Raw genomic sequence first — 6000 nt, forward strand, 5'->3', positions numbered from 1 at the left:
CCATATCACTGGAATTCATGTATTATTTAGAAATGTACTGAGTTTGCAGAGTAAATACATACACAAGGGAAATATGAAACTAAACTATCTTCTATTTTTAGTGATTAGTTTACCTGTGTTTGGAAACAAATTTTTTACCTTCTCTAATGGGAAAAACCCCAAAAAAGACTAAGGCTTTAAGGGAGCCAATTCTCACTTAAAATTGGTGTATATTGAGATGGTATAAATCAGGAATCTGCAAACATTTTCTGTAACTATTCAGTAAATATTTTAGGCCCTGCAGGCTGTATGGTCTCTGCTGCAAGTATTCCAGTTTGCCACTGTAGACCAGAAGTGGCCATAGACAACATGTAAATGAATAAACATGGCTGCCTGTAGTCAATACAACTTTCCTTATGGACACCGAAATTTGAATTTCATGTAATTCTCAAGTATCCTGCAATATTATTCTACTTTTACTTTTGTAAAAAGTATTAAACAACATAAAAACCATTCCCAGCTCATGGCCTTTTGGGTGGTGGGCCATAGTTTGCTGATCCCTGAAACAGATGGAGCCAAATGTTTTAATTTAACACACACTTAATGTCACTGCATGAAGATTGCCAGCAATCATTTTTGAAGTATGCAGATTATTAGATTAGATTTGTTGAAAAGAAAATTCACCAATAGCTCTATTCACTATAACTCTGTTGTGATAAACCATAATTTTGAATACTTCTCAAATATGCTGCAAATCTGGAGCACAAAGTTTGTGGATTAATGGACTGATATAACCAGATTTTTCCTTATCCCAAGTTAAAGAGAATAAAGTCAATTTAAATGTTTAAGTAGGTTGCAGGTGGATATGCAAGAGAGTTGGGTTTATTCTTTGTGTCCTCCAATAGGTGAACGTTGCAAAAAGAACTTCTCATGGATGGAACATGCTTCTAGAGAGACATTCAAGCATACACTGGAGGATTACACAGTGAAGGTGTTGTACAGGGCATTAAAGCTTTTGCTGGATGATGGGACTAACCTTTAAAGACCCTTAAACCTAAAGAGTTTATGCTTCTACAACTTGGGAAAAAAAATTAAAACGTATTACTTTGGTCATATAGATAACACGGCTCAGTTTGCTTGGTGTTTGTTTAATCCAAAGGTTGATTATTAAGTACAGTCAGCCAGTGCATGATGTATGAGAATAGTTTCTTCTGTTTTAAGGAGAGAGGAGATCATTTGAATTTGCCTTGTCTAGCCAAAGCCTGGAAACCCTGGTGGCGTAGTGGTTAAGTACTACAGCTGCTAACCTAAAAGGTTGGTGGTTCGAATCTGCCAGGTGCTCCTTGGAAACTCTATGGGGAAGTTCTACTCTGACCTATAGGGTTGCTATGAGTCGGAATCAACTCGACGGCAGTGAGTTTGGTTGGTTTTGGAGCCAAAGCCTTTAGGCAAGATTACATCAAAACTTGGGAAACAAACACTATGATGTAAGAGACTGGAAAAAGAGTCAGTACGCCAGTGTTCTAGCTTCGCATTGCCAGTTTGGAAGAGAACTTAAATTTTAGGACTTATTTTTGCTATTTGGCAAACAGGAATACTATCTATCTAATTACGTTGAGGCCCTAATGTATTAAGAAGACCAAAGGGCTATGCAGATATTCACGTGGTTTTCATGTGTTCTCAAAAGTGTTAAGAGCTTTAAAATTGAGATGACATCCTTCCATTCCACTCCACCCCTTTTGGCCTACTTGTAATATTACAGAGACAGATATATACCATCCTCTGACGAACGGTTTCGGATTCACCTGGATTCATCCCATTTTTCTAGTCTATACTTTGGTCTTTCAATATCTTACACTTCCCCCAAAAGGAGTTGGAATTTCAGAAGTGCATCCCTAGCCCCTTTCCCAGGCTACACAGAAGTAGCTAAGGATGCATTTATATAATTTTGGCCTTTAGAAGTTCTTACTAACATTTATTTTTGATGGTACCTGTCAAAGAATATATCCAACTTTCACTTTTTAAAAATATTCTGGCTATTTAAATGTATTTATGTCATTTTAATGAGAGCAGCATGACCACAAAATAACAACAAACGCTTTTTACCTATTAATCTCTCTTTTCTCCTACACTGAAATAATCTGCTAGTTTAATGGATTCCTTTAACCATCCATAGAGGTCAAAGCTGGATATGTTTTTTCTATGGTAATGAGTAGAGGATGAACTTGTGTGACCCATAAGAAGGTGGTCAAGTATTACAACAATTATTCGTTTTGCTCAAAATGCTGAATTGTTTTTGTGTGAAAAAGGTACATGAACAAATGAACTACCACTTTATACATATAGCACTTGAGAACTGTAGCAGAACTTTGGCTCCTACATATCCAGAATGTCTGTCTTGGAAAAAACCAAAACTGAATGTAGCCAAGATACTGAGTTTACAAATGTTCTCCCACCTTCTGACCCTCTTGAGTCCGATAAAGCACATCTCCAACATGCAGGGCCCTGCACTTCCTGCTATGGCAGCTGCAGACATAACCGCCCCTAAGAGATAACAGACTACCAAGCAGGGTGCAATAGGTAGGTGCTAAAGAGAGCTTTAAACAAAGTTCAATGGGAGGCTAAAAATAGCTAACAATATTGAGCGCTTGCTATGTGCCAGGAACTACTGTATCTTTTTTAAAGAAACTGAGAATGGTGAAGAAAGAATTTAGGCAATAGCAGCAAGAATGCTGGTGATACAGAGAATAAGGAAGAAAGGAAAGATAAGGTGGGAAAGTCATAGGAATAAAAATAAGAAAAATAATTTTATAATGCTATTTCACAAACTTTGTATATATCTTTAAACAGATTATCTTATTTAGACTCACCCTTTGGGTATGACATAAAAAAATTTTTTTGCAAGAAACTTTTGCTCAACCACAAACATAAATTTTCACATAAAATGTTAGGTCCGACTGTTTCTATTTAAATAGATTTTTAATCCACCCTTGAGTGTGTAATTAAATGGCATTTGACTTTTTTGCATTCAAATTTATGTACAGCAAATTCATCCTCTCTCCTTTGGAACTATTACTCATGTAATTGAAATAAACTAAGCCAGTTTACATGACTTTTCCAACAGTTTTTGTATATGGTTCTCATTAAAAAAAAGATGTCTAGTTGGCTTAAGTTTTCTCTTCTAACAGGAAAGAGCATTATATATGAAGCAGGTGGAATGAAATGCTGGAAAAGAGAGCAGCTTCTACAAACAAACAGATCCTGATCAGATATTAAAATGTGCTTTCAAAGGAGTGTGTGTGCGTCAACAAGCTACTAGGCTGTAATTACTTCCTATTCAGTGGCTCCACCTTGGAGTGCAGCTTGCTGATTCACCAAGCTGCTCCCGAGTTTCCTTCTGCTGGGTTTCCCTCCTGCCTGCTACACTTGAGTCATCCCCGGACTGAAAGTTTCTAGATGTCTCCCCTAACAACCACGCAGAAACCAAGTCCTGACAGTGAACTTCAGTCTTTTCAACAAGAACCAGATTGTAAGAAGGGAGGGTGAAAAATGATGTGGCAGGTTTCGCCACTAACCAGGCTGCCAGATGACAGTCTCCTGCCCCAGGGTGTTTGTCAGTGGCATCCCAGTTTCAGTGTCTTTCCCTTCACTCACCGAGTGGTTCAACCGGCATCTTGTCTTGCAACACCCACTGCTGGCTGCCCAAGTCTTTCATTGCAACAATGGCTCCCAAATGTTGCTGCACAATGGAATCCCGGGGGGATCTTAATAAAATATTAACATTTACCCCCCAGACATACTGATTTAAATGGCATGGGGTGTGACCTGATATTGGAATTTTTCACACCTCCCCCAAGTGATTCTAATGTGCACCAAAGTTTGGGAACCACTGCTTTCGAGAAGCATCATTCTTCCCACGCAAAAGAAACCCGCTAGTTAAGCTTAAATAAGAAAGGCTAGGTGGCCCCCCAAACTTCTGTTTTAGAGATCTGCTGACACATAGTCCCTGCCAGATGTCTTGCTTAGTTTGGCAGAAGAGAATGTTAGCAAAGCAAGGAAAATTTGCGAGAAGGCACATTGATGAGATAAAGAATATTTCCCTTTTGCTTGCCAAAAACTTAAGTCAAATTTGGTGTCCAAGAGAAGCATCTCAAACGTTCCTTCCCTTCAGTTACCTTTTGATTTCTATTCTGTTTCATTCCACTGTGTCCTGTTCAGCAAAGTTGTAAGCCTCGGGTCCCTTAGCAGAAGCAGGTGCGGCGTCCAACCTCAGTCAGGACAGCACTGCAAGCTTCACCTCCTTTGGGACGGAACCGCCGCCTCCCAGCGAGGCCCCAGGGCCGATACTGTGCTAATCAAGAAAGTTCTTCCGTCTCCTCGCGGGCGGGCACAGGTTTCAACACTTAAGCCTTGATTTTACATGCCTGCACTATATTGTGTTTAGTGACCTCTTGCTAGCGGGTCTGGACCATAGTCCTCCTCCTCGTCCTCCTTTGTTTTGTTTTGTTTTGAAATAGGAGAGGGCAAGAGCAAGTGATGAAGAAGACCCGCAGGGAGGGAACTGCAATGTTGGCTGGTGCCCAGGTGAAGGAACTGCTAACGTTTGGAATATTAATTACTCAACGCGCTACTGATTCGGCGATGGCTAGCAGAAGGGGCCTAGGGGTTAAGACAAAGGCGCCTTTTGATCAAACTGATGCAGCGCCCCTTCCTCCGAAGCAACAGCTCTGACCTTAAGGCTGGGCGGCCCGTGGCACCCGGACTGGCAAAGTCACTTAAGGGTGGCCATATCCACTCGCCCTTTCTGGGTCTGAAAGTCTGCATTACCGAGCGCTCCGGGTTGGGGGAAGGGGAGTAGGGTACTTCCCCCCGGGCCTTTGTGGGATTTCTGGCCTCGGCGCAACCCTCCTAAGGGTAGACTGACAAATTTCCTACAGAAGCAGGGTGGGGAGTAGCTGAGTAGCCCTGGCACTGAGCGCAGGATGATCCCAGCAGAAGAACCACTTGGGCGCAGAATAAAAACCGGTTCCCTCCTCCACCGGCAGAACTCCCGAGTCCCGAGCGCCGGGAGCACGGTGGAGAGGGAGTCGTGGGGAGCATCTCCGGAGGGAGAGCACGAGAGCAGCAGCAGAGCCGGGGTCGAGGGTTTCCTCCTGGGCGGCCACCGCACTTTCTGGTTGGCCCGGAAGCGCGCAGCCCCTCCTGACAGCGCCCCAACACTCACGCCTCCGGATCCGTGCTCCGAGAGCGCGCACCCGCCAGACCCCCTTGCTTTCCTGTCTACCAGCGCCAAGCCTCCCTGCCCTGACCATCCCGGCCCTCACTCCCCGAGCTAGTCCACTTTGCTTCTGCCAGCGTGGCAGCCCCACTCCCTACCCTTTCCCGGGGTGCGCAGTGCTGGGGCCCCGCAGCAGAGATACCGCCCGCGGGAGCGCAGGGGGGTGCGCACTCCGCGGTCGTGCCGCCGACCCCTGCACAACTTCTTGCGGGATTCGGAGACCCCCAGTGTCGCTTGCTCCGCGACAGGCTGTCTGCACCCCGGCGGCAGGAGGAAGCGGCGGCCAGCGCCAGGCCCAGGAACGACTGCGCCAGGGCGGGGGTGCGAGGGTAAGCCAGGGCAGTACCGCTTTAAATGCACTTGACTCACCTGCTCCGGCGCTGTAGCCTCCTTCCTCTGCTGACAGCTGGGGGCTTTGTTTTCTCCACCCACCCGGCTGCCCGCGCTCCGCCCTCACCGCCACACGTGACTAGCCGTCCGCCACCGCCGGGGCCCGGCGGTATACCGGGGAGAGTAGGGGCAGCACCGCCCCTTCCCGGGGGTACTGGGTGCCGGTGGGGATCCGTAGCGGGCTGCAGGTTGGGGCAGGTCAGAAGTGACCAGCTGGCGTGTCAGTTGGAGGGCGGCATGCTGGTTCCGTCCCGAGGAAGCGAACTGAGTTGGTGACAGGAAAAAAAGTGCCAGTCGGTGAAATGACTGGGCAGTTGGGCCGCACCCTAAAGGGAGGAGACCCGCGCAGTTGA

At 45.5% G+C, this 6000-nt stretch overlaps 1 protein-coding gene across 2 annotated transcripts in view; it reads right to left on the reverse strand.

Annotated features, from left to right (window-relative positions):
* The window catches only part of MAPRE2 (microtubule associated protein RP/EB family member 2), a 169426-nt gene extending 163738 nt beyond the window's left edge, over positions 1-5688 (reverse strand). The window contains exon 1 of one of the 2 annotated variants that reach the window (XM_010586772.3): positions 5627-5688. The gene's annotated coding sequence lies outside the window, so the exon portion shown is untranslated. Of the gene's footprint in view, positions 1-4154; positions 4172-5626 lie in introns of those variants that run through there. The other variant, XM_064294616.1, reaches the window with a different exon arrangement.
* Between the last annotated feature and the right edge of the window lie 312 nt (positions 5689-6000).

The sequence above is a fragment of the Loxodonta africana genome, chromosome 11, assembly GCF_030014295.1.
Source record: "Loxodonta africana isolate mLoxAfr1 chromosome 11, mLoxAfr1.hap2, whole genome shotgun sequence".
NCBI lineage: Eukaryota > Metazoa > Chordata > Mammalia > Proboscidea > Elephantidae > Loxodonta > Loxodonta africana.